At 39.7% G+C, this 13,856-nt stretch overlaps 1 protein-coding gene across 2 annotated transcripts in view; it reads left to right on the top strand.

Annotated features, from left to right (window-relative positions):
• The first annotated feature begins 7,725 nt into the window (after positions 1 to 7,725).
• Positions 7,726 to 13,856, top strand: part of EHF (ETS homologous factor) — a 35,172-nt gene continuing 29,041 nt past the window's right edge. The window contains exon 1 of one of the 2 annotated variants that reach the window (XM_069784715.1): positions 7,726 to 7,962. The gene's annotated coding sequence lies outside the window, so the exon portion shown is untranslated. The remainder of the gene's footprint in view (positions 7,963 to 13,856) is intronic. The other variant, XM_069784716.1, reaches the window with a different exon arrangement.

The following is a 13,856-nucleotide window of genomic DNA, read 5'->3' as shown; positions in this document are numbered from 1 at the left end:
TTGTCATACAAACAAATAAAAGTACTTGCAGTTCCATGGAATTTTAACACAGTTAATCATAAAGCTGATATTTGCATCTCATGGGCACTGAGCATTGTGTAGGTATTGGAGTTGGGATAAACTGGTTTGGAAAGATTTGCTTGCTATAGCTATGTTCAGGGGTTAAGCCCCCCCCCCCCCCCTCCCCCCAAGATGCTGGCAAAGAAAATCCTCTCATAATCGCTAAGACTGGAAGTTAGCCTATGAATTGTTCACACCTCATGCTATCTTGTAGGTAGCTGCTTGCTTTGAGATGTCCCCAAAAGATCTGTTCTGGTATGATTCCTAAGGCTAACTTCAGCCACGAAGGGTTGGGTTTTTAATGTCCTTTGTACCTATGCAGTTCTTAGACCCTTCATTCATTTCTGTGAAGTTATTCCAACTTTGCCTTACAGCAGATGCATCCACTCCCTGACTCCGAATGCTGAAATCTTGGAGGCTTCTTTAATAGCCTTTCCCAAATACATGAATGTACCCATTTGAATGCACTCAGCTCACATTTATGCACCAAGACAGACATATGCATAATGAGTTTCTTACTTTATCCCCTCCTCAGCCATTCAGTCATGCAATGCTCACCCACATGCATGCAGACATGCATGAAAATGTACTCATACAGAATCTTATTACTCTTCAATGTCATGAAGAGTGAGAAGCTCACATTGAAGAACTTGGTCACCCACATATTCATGCTGCTCTGGGTGTCTGTTGGGTGTATTCCTACTTGAGCAATCCAGGGGAGCAGCACTGGTGCCATAGATTCCTCATAACTTATCAAATCTATGATCTCCCAGTCAGACGCTCTGCACCCCAACCTGTCTGTATTCTCAGTTGAGACCTGTGTTGTGCTGCCCTGTCCTTGAACTGCTTTCAATCTAAATCTGGATGTGGGTATTTGTGTCCAGGGATGCCCTTGACTCCTCAACTCTAATTTTGCCCCACTCTATGGATTACAAAGGTGACTGCCTTGAAAAGTAGTTGATAACAGTGTGAATGATTTCCATGTTCACATAACTGGCCCTGCCATCCCTTTTCATTCCCATTTTATTGGCTCCTTCTGTCTTTATGACATATAACTGGTCTTTTGGCAACCTGTTGTCCTTACTTTTAAATTTTCTGCTTTCCCAGCACATAAAAGAAACCACACATGCTCCTCGTAGGTCTCTGCTGGAGATTATCTCAAATTGAATCCTCTCCTCTGAACAGCTTTTAAGTTCGGGAATGTTCAAACCATTTAGATTTACAAGACCCTAGAGGGCTCGTAGGAAATCCAACACTTCAACGGGGAAAAGTTTAATTTGATAAGAAGCACTGTTAGAATTGGCATTCTGCAGCTGGGAGTCATTTACCAATTTCTAGGTTTCCTAAAAGATTTCACATTATATGCTGCATATAAAATGCCATCATGAAATACAGACGCAGAGTCACTGATGAGGACCTAGGTGCAGGAATGAACTTGAACTCTTGTCCAGCTAACCTACAGTGCTTATCCCCACTTTTTCTTATATTTGTAGCTCAATAACAAGGTATCCACATGACACAAGCCCTCTTCTAAGCTCTGCAGCTGCGCTCCAGTTCCTATCTCTGTAAATCAGTGCCACCTGGGGGTTTACACAGTGGTTTGTAGTTACAAATGGTCCTAGCACAGACATACATCTGTATTCACCAAATTTGGGGAGTGAGAGGTGCAACAGTCATAGGAATGGTTGTGCCTCTCCTGGCCCCTGTGGTTTTCTCATGTCTTGGTTTATGAATGTAACAGGAAAAGTATGTTTAGCTCACCATATTTGTGCTCCTTTGTTTAATCTTTGTGCATTACTTTGTGTTTTCATTCAGTGAAAGATAGTTTTATGGTCTCAAAAAGGTTTTCTTTTGCCTTGGTCCTGGCAGCATCAAGGTATTTGCTAGGAGATTCAAACCACAACAGATAGAAAGGACCCATTAGGTCATTTTGCCCTGTCTGTTATTTAACACCTACTATTGCACTGTTATGAAGCTCTTTCTCTGAGAGATCATTGCACCATCAGTGTAGCCTCATAATAAAATTTTTGACTCCTGAAAAGGCAATATACACAACTATATTAAAAAATGCTGTTAGATATACATTGCCAAAACCTCACAGAAATCTGTGGAACTGCACCAGTTCATATGGGCAGAAGATAGTCTTATATATAATTTCTTACCAATTGGTCCTGTTGACTTTTTACAAATTTTTCACAGTTTTCTTTCAAATGAGAAGCAAAACATAACTGATGCTGCACTGGATTTAATGGTCTCCTCAGTGCTACACATCTTTTTATTTGCAACAGACATTATTTATTAATATTAATCTCTCTCCCCATTTCTCATAGGAGTTTACTCCCAACATTTTGAGCAGCAATAGAAACTCTTGCACAGAGTGGCTGGATGCCACTTCTCTGTTACATTGAGTTGGTTTGACCTGCACACTGAGGAGTCTAAAACAAATACATAATTACTAATAAGCCTCTATTCTCTCTAGGATTTGCAATTTTTTCTTTCAGTGTTTGTGTAAGCAGTTCATGTTTGCCCTGCTGGTTCATTCTGGCCCTTTTTTACTCTTTTCCATGGAAAACTTAACTTGTTATTTATTATTTTATTTGGTTTCTTCCCTATCCCCATTCTATTTCTCAGTGCAGGTGTCTATGTTTTTTTTTCTGTGAATATCTCTCTCAGAGCATGGACAGTTTTGCAGTGAGCCTTGCAAAGTTCCTTGCATATTTTTTCCTGGAAGTCCTTAAATTAACAGATGCACACTAGTTTTTGCCTTTTCTTTACCTTTAGACTGCCATGATGAGAGAAACCACTGTGATGTCTCCAAGAAAATGTCCATCCCTTGAGCTGCAATGTGTGAAAAGGAGAGCAAAGGGTCAAGATGGGGGGGCTCCTCCCCAGGAGCAGGAGAAGTGATGCTTCAGTGGTACTTTCTGGCTGGCAGCTGGCTTTGCTGGGGAAGGAATTTGAGGGAGCTTGTTTTTTTCCCTTTGTTCATCAGGTTGTCCAGTACCCCTTTTGAGGCATATCAGGATTTGCAGGACATCTCCTTTTCATCAGGAGAGTGTACAGAACCAAAAGGCTTTCTTACTCGATTACTTTCCAGTTATTCAGTTCCAGTTTACAGGAAGTTAGGGTCTGTCTGATGACTGGGATGTGTGTGAAGAAGCTGAAGATGTATTAACATACATTCATAGCTGTATTGGTTTAGAAATTGAACCTTCGTAGAATTGTATGCGAAGCTGATAGTTTCTTGTGACCTTGCCTAGCTCTCGTCATTACTACCTTTACTTATAATTTATCCAAATGGTGACCAGCAGAGCTATAATGGACTTTTGCTTGAGGCTGAACATGTTTGGAAAAATCCAGACAAAATGCTTAGGCTATTTTCTAGACTGATGCCACCATTTGTTCATATTAAAAAAAAAATAATAATAAAAAAATCAATGTTTTCCTTCTTTTCTGGGAGAAAAGGAGTCTGATTTACAGAACTGCTAATATCTGAAATGGAAGTGAATGGGAGCTGTGCTTTCAGTGCTTTACATATCTATAGAATACTAAGTGCTCTAAATACATGGTGCTTAGGCATCTCAGAATAGATACCTTGAATTATTAAACACCTTTATCTTGATCTTTTTGGCATTCACCATTAAAACAGATTATTACTTTCTCAGCTTACTAGGGAAGCATGAAGATAAATAAATGTTTTGGTGCTAATGCATTAATATAATATAATACACTAATGCACATATATTAAATGTTTATTTACATTATAAATAAATGTGTTACTATAATACCTCCAATACCATGAGATGGACACTACAAGAAAACTCATGAGGAAATGAATAGAAGTTTTCAGAGCAAGTTTGATTCATGTGCAGCAAATAGAGCTCAGGGCCACTCCCTGACTGCATAGTATTGGCTAGCTTCTCTTCGAATGAGTACCATCTTGTCTGTGGCTTAAGTATTTGTCACAATGTTAATAATGTTCTTCTAGTTCTGTTTCTTGTGTACAGTTTCTAGGTTTTGAATAAGTGATGTTGAAAGATAGGTGTTTCAACACTGGGTATCCTGCAGGTTAAGTTCACAAATGAAACCTTTAGATCCCCTGTACAGACCTCTGCCAGTTGTACTGAGAGTAGCTGCTGGGCCAAATGTGGGACTCACTGGAAAATTTGCCTTTTAGGAGTGCGGATGCACAGGAATAGCCTTTGTTAGCTGCTGGGAAAGCGCTGTGAAGCCAGGAAGTGGAGAACGCTCAGTGCAGAAGGAAGTTGCAGGGAATGTGGCTCTTCATCATGGAGTCCATTATGTGGACTATGATTTGTCAATGAGCTTTAAACTGTCTAATTTTGGTTGGATTTTATTGGGAATGGTAAATAGCACAACCTTAACTCAACAGCCTGTTGTAATCAGTCCTGGCTTCAAATGTGAGTGTTCCTGAGCTTTCCAAAGAAAAGGCAGGAATATTTTTTACTATGAATACAAAGAACCACATTTTTTCCCCATCTTTTTTAATTTGTCAGAAAAACGTACGCTATTATAGATGACAATTATTCAAAATTCTGTAGCAAAGCAAATGCCCGTGATGGAAAATTTTCAATTTAGCCAAACAGCTAAAGGCTAGTATTTGGCAAACTGTAAAGAAAAAATTACAAGGTCTTGCAAGCCTAAGTAATGGGCAATCTTAGTAATAGGTGGTGCTTGCCTATAACATTGAACACAGTTTGGAAATAGCATCTGTCTTGCTCCTTCTGGCTTCTCTAGTGATGTTTTTACAGAAAGTCTATTATTTTACAGCAAACTTTATGAATCACTTCTGGTTTTGCTGCAACAGAATGAAGCCAGGAATATCATACCCTGAATTCTCTGATTGCTTGGCATGTCTAACCTACCTATCAGCTTCTTACACTCTCCTTTTGATATTCCACTGGAATTTAACAAATGAAACAGAGATTAATATTAATGGAAAAGTAGAAATTACCATACATTTGTTCTCTGTTTTCATCAGGTGTCAGACACTACAGTAACAGACGCTAATTTAAGAATCTAGACAGATTTAGATAATTTTCTCGATGCTTGATGGCTATAATTAAATTAATTCTAGGAATCTGCACTGACACTTCTGCCATACTGTGCATGTGACCTCCTAGGTCCTAATTATAGAGGTTTTCATGTTTTCTCTGCCACCAAGAATTGTGTGGGGACCAAAATTATGTTAATTTTGTGGCTGCAGTGCTGGAGAAGGATATGCAGAGGGAAAGATCTGCCTGTCTCCGAAAGCCACCCGTAATCCTCTCTGTGTTGAACCACATGTAAGTGTCAATAAGCATACTTGGGAGCATGGGGGCAGCATAGCTGGCCAGGCAGGGCAGTAAATTTAAGGAGCCACCACCCTGTGTGGCACCCTGCTTTTGAAAATAGCACACTACTAAATAATGCATGCTGGTGTGCCGGCCAAGTTAGCCTCACCTTGCCCAGACCTGTTGGTACAACGTGCTTTTTTGTTTGTCTGGAAGTATTCTGGGTCTTAACAACCACAGCTGTCTCTGCCCTTGGGAGCTGAGACAGAAAAGGCTTACAGCCACACAAACAGAAAGTGACACACCAGTCTAAGTACTGTATTTGAACCAAATTTCTGATGCTTTTGCTAGTGTCCTTTCTAGCAGTAGGGAAAGTCGGATTTCCCTAGCTATGTTGAGATCCAGTGGTCACATCCTCCTGTGGTGCTTCTGCAGCATACGGATGAGATGTATTTCAGTGTGACTCTTTAATCTCCCTTGTTTAGCTCGGTGGGACCATGTAAGAGGTAGGTTCCTTGCTAAAGATGTCCTTCCTGGGAAGGGAAGTGCTCTTCATTGCTTTCTCATTTTTTGCTTACTTCTTAGCTTTTTCCTGATCTCCTGCTCTGGATTGATCATTCATGCTGATATGATGATAAGACATTATTTTGATGATGAAAGCTTTAGTATAAATACTCACCAGGACATGAACTGGTATGCAAATACTTAGACTCGGTGACATGAATGCTTAGAGAAATCTTATAGTTACTAGACCTACTTATGAAAATTCTAAACAGTTGCTTAGCTGTTTTCAGTGACTCTTTAACCCTTGGTGTTGTAACTACAAGACAATACTGCTCTCCAAGACAGACCTTTACGGCCTTCCTTCTTCCTCAAGGACAACTTTCTTTGATAGGCAAGAATCAAGGTGAGCAGCCATGGAACTTCACCATAACCTGGGTGAAAAATGATGGGATCTTCCCAAGCAACACTTGTACACAGGTGCACCTTATCTGTGTGAACAAAAGCAATTCAGGTTTTAATGTAATTGGTGTTAGTGTGGATGATAGGAACAAAGGTGACATTCCTTGAGTCTGAGATCTACTATTTATCTTGAAATCAGGTTCAGCATAAATAACGTGTGAAATGTTTCCCCTACACTGGCAATGAGCCTTGATTAATAATTAATAGTATCTCTGGATGTTGAAGGATAATTCATTCCCTGTGCTTGGTAAATCTAGCACTGAGAATGCTTGTCAGCATCTGTCAGGAGGGAGATTTATGATGAGACCTGGAACCAAAAGTGAACAAAGACTGGAAAATTCACTTCACACAGGCCACTGAACTGTCACTGTATAATAATATTCAGCACTTCTTGCGTTTTATGCATACGAGTTAATGAAACCTCAGATCCTTCCTACGTTGCTACATTTTTAGCTGTTCTCATGTTAGATGCTTTTTCTGACTAGTGAAATAATGACAGGTGAGGGTTCACATTTTCATTTAGGTACCTCGCTGCCTGCTCAAGTTCAGGTTGCAAGCTGGAGGGGTAACTCACACATGGTCGAGGAAAACTTTGGACTCACAACTCTTAGAACTGTCTTGCAGGCATGGATCTTCTGTGAGGAACAGCCTTTCCTTGCTCTTCACCCCAGCTGAGAGTTGAACTGATGACTGAATTACTGAAAGGTCTCTAATGCAATGCCCAAGCTGTGGCTCAGGGGAACAAGCGAAAATATTTTGCTAGACTTCCATGGGCTGTGGAGCAGGTGCCTTAAGAAAAGTTTTAGTTTTCCCCTGCTGATCTTAACCTTCAGAATTAGAAAGGTTAAAAGCAGAGAAATGTAAAGCTGAGCACTCATCGGCTGATTTTCTGCCCTGCATGTAGCTGAGCTTTCATACTTAACCATGTGTACATATACTGTGATGATTTTTTTCCTCATTTTGTTTTTACTTTCTCTCAGATACCCTTAGAAGCTGCAAGACGAAGAGACTCCCCTTTCTGCAGACTCAGGCATTTTGCAGAATGCTGAAGATATGAAAAGAAAGAATTGAGCCCATGATATTGGCTCACCAAGTCCACCTCCCTGCCAGCCCAGGTTTATTCCATATTGTGCATCTCCTAATGTTATTTCCAGGCTAATTTTAATTTAGGACATTCCTGCTTTTCACTTCTCCTCATTCTAATTATAATCTCCCTATCTACCTGAAATAACCCCCATTGCAAAAAAGGGTTGGTCTTAAAAAAACAACTACAAAGAAATCAATCCCTCATCCATTACCAGGTTTTTCTTTTGTTCTGGAGCCACGCGTGTAACCCGGTTAGACCTGTTCTCTTTGAATACTGAGGACTGAGCTGGCCTTATGCAAATAATCCCAACCTCATCTTGGTTGTTGTCGTTGCAGACCCAATCAAATGAACAGGAAGTGACCTAAGGAATTTCCCTATTGGCTGCCTGAGTGTTCAGTAAAATGTTTTAAAATTAATATCACATCCATTTATCTTCACTCCTGGGAGTCTTTAGGAGACATAACCTAGTACCTGTGTTTACCCAACCTACTGTTCTGTAGACAGTTTTCTCATTGCGTCAGTTAAGGATTTCTACTCCAGAATCTGCAGCTAAATGAGGTAAGGTGTTTGGGGTAATTTTTTTTAATTTTTTTTTTTTTTTAAATATACTTCCTTCAAATTAACATCAGTGAAAATAAAAAAAAAAAGAGAAGTGTCTACTGGACTCATGGCCACCTTACCGAGCCCTTCCCTTCCCACTTTGGAACAGCAGCTAAGCTCACCTTATGAAAAGGCTTTTTAATGTTACAATAAAGACTTCTGTTTTCCTATTTTGAACTTGTATCTTACTTCTGCTTAAATATTTCTGTTGTGTTTATGTTTATTTGGGGCCAGATCTGCTGCCTTTTCTTACCCAGAATGTCATTGACTTTGAATTGAGCTAGTGGCTTCATCAGGATTACTTAAAGTTTCCTGAGGATCCTTTTTGTTATGATGTATCTAATAATATTCTGGGTCCTAAATCTGCTGCTTTTGTCCACAGAGTGGTCATCTGTTCAGTAAGGCAAGGGGCGAGAAAGTGGACCTTCTCAATACCGTTGAGAGTCCTGGTGTCGCAGAACTGGGAGACACTTTACAATTGACAGTGTTTCTGTTGCTTTTAGTGATGAAGATGTTGATGGTGATCGTGCTGATAACAAAAAATCCTAAAGTTTATTTATAATTTGGCTCGGTTTTACCCTCAAGGCAATTTCTTGGCAATTTCTTGGCAATTCCTGTGGTGAGGGGTGTTCTGCTGATCTTAGTCCCTTTTAAGCTAAAGCACCACACAGAACCCAGCTCAAGCACTGGGCAGGTAAATACAGTGTGAGTAGAGGCCTGCAGTGTCTTTGCTTGTTTAATTTGTTTCTTTTCCAGTGGTAATTTTATTTGAATAGAACCAGAATTGGCCCCTTAAGGTACAGACACAGCTGTTTAAGTGAAGTTAGAAGTGAATGTAAAGAAAAAGTTGCTCAAAATCTATGTTGATTTTATAAAATATGTATAATGGCCTTAGTGATAAATGTTTGCATTTCACTATATGAGACATTTTAGGCACATACTCTTGTGTATATGGTTATAAAGATATTGAATTTTTTCAGTAATGTGCTTCTGGATTACTTAATCTAAAAATACCATACGTCACCTTTGCTTCTAAAGTACATCCATCTACCCTTTTTTTCCTGTTCTTTAGACAATGAAACCAGTTCATAATGACAGAAATGAACCTTGAGGTAAAAGTTTCATTTAGTGATTTTATTTGTACTTGTATTACATAGGACTGTGTTACATATACCTCTCTTGCACCAGTATTTCCTGTAATTTGTGAAAACTTTAGCGGAATAAAAAAATGCACTTCTTTAAGTTTTGTTTTGATAGCAAATTTGCGGGTAGCAATTTAAGCCAGTTTTCTGACATCTATTTTGCACTGTAGAAAATACCAGAGCTGGAAAATAGAGCAGTTTTATATTTAATGCAAATGCAGAAACCAAAGAAAACAGTTGCAATTAAAACTAGAAAAACAACATGATTAATGTGTTTCACCAACAAATATCACAATTAATGACAGTTTAATTCCTGGCCCTTACAGTTTTCAAAACTAGAAGTGACTGTTGCGATAACAACATTAGACTTCCCAGAATTTTTCAGAGTTTAATTAGCTGACTTGAAGCAGAGCTTATCTTCTAGAAAACTTCCAATTTAAAAAAAAAAAAAGTCCAGAAGTCCAATGACGGGAAATTCACCAGAACTTTTAACTTTTTTAAGTGCCCCAGCAATTAAATACCATTCCTCTAAAAATATTTTATCTCATTTTCAGTCTGACATGGTCAGCTTCAAAATTCAGCCACCTGATTTTGTTGTCTTTCGATGGTTAGTGTGAAGTTCTCCTGAGTGGCAAATTTCTGTTCCTTGTGTAGGTAGCCGGGGACAAGTCCTTCCTTAGCCTAGTCTTTGATAACTGCAGTAGTCCAAGCTCCACAGGCTATTCCCTCTCATGTTAAAACACACCACAGCAAAAACCTCTAGCACCTCAGCCTGTTCCACTGTAAGCTTTTCCATCCTTTAATCACTTCAATGGTCCCCACTAATTTTTCAACGTCTGCTGTGAAATTGGGATTTTAGGACCAGACACAGGCTGCAGGAACAGCAGTGCCAAGCACAAAGGTAATATGAGTCAATATACTGGGAGTTCAGGGTCAGTGGTTTATAAAGTGTGCCAAAGGCTTTCTTAGAGTCATCATCCTCCAGACCCCCTTCTCGCCTTTGAGCATTGGTCCTACATGCAGAGATGGTGTTACAATTAGTAGAGTTGATGTTGTTTGCTTGCATTTTTTTTTCTTTTTTTTTTTCTAGTCCTAATGTCATTTGTAAAGCTTCTAAGAGTGGTAAAAAAGTATATTTTTCCCAAGACATAGTAGTAAAGGATCTCATATCAGACCAGAATAATGCTTTGTTTGCCCCAGCACAAATTAGGTAGCCCTTCACAGCAATTTATAGGATGACAACAATACGTATTACCCTAGTCATGGTGAGATCAGGTAATAGGACGTGGTCTGTTTAATATGGGATATTATTACCCTCTTGTCACCTGAGAGAACACGCTGTGGTATTGCCATAGTAATTTCATATTACTTCAGATATTCTCGGCGTGTCGTGAGTTTTCAGCAGTGGTGGAAACAAACAATAGGACAGTTGGACAAAGACAGAATTAAGTCGTTTGGCTCCCACTGAACTGCCTTAATTTTTTTTCATTCCCAATGAATTTTATTGTTAACATCAGTACTTGTTCTGTCTGGGAGGTGCAAGGTAACAAATTGCAATGGAGAGAGATCAAATTTAAAAGAAAAACCATCCAGAGACACAGATGAAGAGAGAATAGAGAGGAAAAAGGAGGATTTCTGTAGGCACGTCTGTGTCCAGCTAGGACTGACGTGTTAGCCTGTTGCCTGTCCCACAGCAATTCACACAAAAAAACCCTGCAAGGATGAAATTCTATACCTGCTGAAGAAGCGAATATTTATGTACAATTCTCACAGAAGAGGATTAATGATTTTATTGCCTCAGTGAACTTAGAGAACTGCCCATGAGCCATGACATCTTTCCAGAACCGGCGCTTACCTTCCCTCCCTTGTTCACCCCTTACACACTCTTTATAAACATGTCTAACTTATGAACCAAACCGTTCAGTCTTCTCCCAGGCAAACTTTCCACTGACTGCAGTGTAACCTGGATCTATTCTGTGGAGTCTACAGTTATGTGCTTTCTATTGCTGTTTACTTGCCTAGATTCAATTCCCACACAAGTGTCCAAGCTCTTTCTGCAATATAATGAATATCATCTTTGTGAACTTGAACAATGACCTACTGTATGGACAGACAGGTTGGAAAGTGGGTGCTACAGGACAGACCTGTCTGGCTTAAAAATTGGTCAGTGTGCTGAGACCAAGCTACGGATAGAGACCAATGACCCCTTCTTATTCTAATAGTAATGTGACCACCCTTTATAGGATTTTCTGTGGTCTTGCAGTGCTCTCTTTCTCATCAGCCTTCCTACAGTTGTAAAGTAGGTATTCTTGTTGAGGACTAGGTGTTCCTGTGGCAAGCAGCACATAAAAAGAAAAGGGTCACAAACTTAATTGTCACTTGTCATTGCTAATGACACACAGTATTAGGATGTGGTAGAACCAAATATAAAGGCTTTGCTGTACATGAGGAAATGAACAGAAATGCTAAGGATTTTTGTAGCTTACATAGTTCGTGATGTTTTGTGAAGTCTCTGCCCAGCCTCACAGCTTAGTTACTATTGAACTTTCAAGCATAAACTCATGGAGTTTTCTTCCTAATAATAAGTGCCTTGTGGGCACCAGTGAAGTCCAACACCATCTTTAGCAAAGCGTGCTGGCTTCAGCCGCTCACCAGCCTCAAGGGCGCTTCAAGATCTCTAACCACAAATGTCTGCTTCTCTTTCTCCCTGTCCCTGCCTTCAGCACACTCTGCAGCTTACATGTATTTTGGCCCCTGATTAACCAAGGATTTGTTTCAGTAAGTTTTAAAAAAAAGGGTGCATTGCAAATTTGGTAAGGGTGAAATTCATAAGTAACACTGATGATAGAAAGGGTAAGCAAAGAAGGGTTTGTTCACACAGCTGGTATATGGAAAAGTAAGATTAATTTGGTTTCTGTGGAAGTCATCAGGAGTCTGTCTTAGTATGAGAGCTGCTTTGAGCTCTACTGGGCATGCAGCTTGCACCAAATCCCTCACTGAATGCCTAAAATACTTGGGACATTTGTTGTTTGTTGGTCTATGGATGGGTGAGAATGAGTAAACATGGAGTCATGTAGCCAGTGGAGCAATCAACTGGTATTTGGCATTTTGCATGTCTCCCTCTGAGGAAGAGCCCTCAAAGGCTCCCTTTCCAAAAGCTGACGTTGCACGTGGTAATCGTTACTTCTTATTCCTCTGCTGATCTCGTGAAATGTGTTCCACAGGAAGGAGTATGAGAACTGGTAGAGAAAACAGCTAGCTGGGGCTGGATGATCACTGGTTATAAACCAATAAGATAGGGCAATACAAGAGAATTACTTTGCAGTGGAGAAAAGAAAGTAATTGTGCTTAAAGGATCTGCAAACACGTAGAATAAAAGAAAAGTTCCTGCCTATTATGGAGAAAGGATACAGACATAAACACTTGAGGTATTTCCTCAGCTCACAATAAGATGTAGCCAGAATAGTCTCCTGAGCCCCTACAAGTCTGTGAGGATTACGCAACTATGTGCAAATTGTCCAAATTACTAGTGCCATCACCAGAAGAATTGTTTTAGTTTTTTAAAACCGCTCTGGGTTTTCTTTCATCTAGCAGTGAGCAGGTAACTAATTTATATAGCTATATAATTAACGAACCCATGTAAAACTGCTCAAGATGCTATGGTCAGGAATCAGACTAAGTCCATTATATAATGATTACCCCCAAACTTTCTTAATGATTTTTACTGAAACATATAATTATTATTACACAACAGTTTAGAATCTTGCATCTTGATGATACACTTTCAAAGTATGCTTGGTTAAGCAATTGTCTCATAGATTGGCATGGCTATGGAGGGGCTTTATCAGGGAGTCAAATTCTGACACATTCAAGGGCGCTGTTCTCATATCTTTTGCAGTGGGATCTAACACACTACTCACATAAAGCAGACTTTACTTGTGATATTGCCAGGCAGCTGCCCTGACAGAGGAAGATGAAAAAGTTTTAGAAGAATGAATTAACAGGTGATTAGATTAGTGAGGTATCCTTACAGACTTACCAAAAGCGAGATGTAGAAAATGAAATAGATATAATTTTTCCTTCATTTAGTGACTTGTAGATATCCATACCCTCCCTAATGGAGGGAGGTAATGCTTTGTAAGAACAGGTAGAAACTTCTCTTCCTTCTTTAAAATCTCAAATGATTAAATGTTTTTGGATGACAGTCAAATTGTAGTCAATCCAGTAAATTTTTCTTAGTCTGCCTGTAGCCACTCCCAATATGCATACACTCACAAAACCATACTGCACTAAGTACATGCACATGCACATCCCTTATCTCCTGCACAGGCTTTCTTGCCTTACTTTTTAAGATAGAGAATTCAAATATTTGCCCCAATTTCAATCAATTTTGTTTGCTCCTTCATTTAATCATTCAAAATGCAAAGCTATTTGTATTTGGTATATATGTGTATTTTGTCAGTAGGTATAAATGAGTGACTAGCATTGTCCTGCAGAAAGTGAGGGGCTGCTGATGCCAAGACCCCTGGACTGAGCTGCCTGCAACTTCCATGCCTGCTGGTTTTGCCCTGTGCCACAGTAGTTTTTCTTGCAGGAACAAGTGCACAGCCTGAGAGCTAGTGTACCCAGGGCTGCCCTTCCCCAAACCCCAGACTATGAGCAGCAGTCCTGCAGCTCTAGCACCAGCCAGGCTCTTCTACGCTAGCATTG

Source organism: Haliaeetus albicilla, chromosome 5 (genome assembly GCF_947461875.1).
Source record: "Haliaeetus albicilla chromosome 5, bHalAlb1.1, whole genome shotgun sequence".
NCBI classification, from domain to species: Eukaryota; Metazoa; Chordata; class Aves; order Accipitriformes; family Accipitridae; genus Haliaeetus; species Haliaeetus albicilla.
This window is presented reverse-complemented; position numbering and strand designations above follow the sequence as displayed.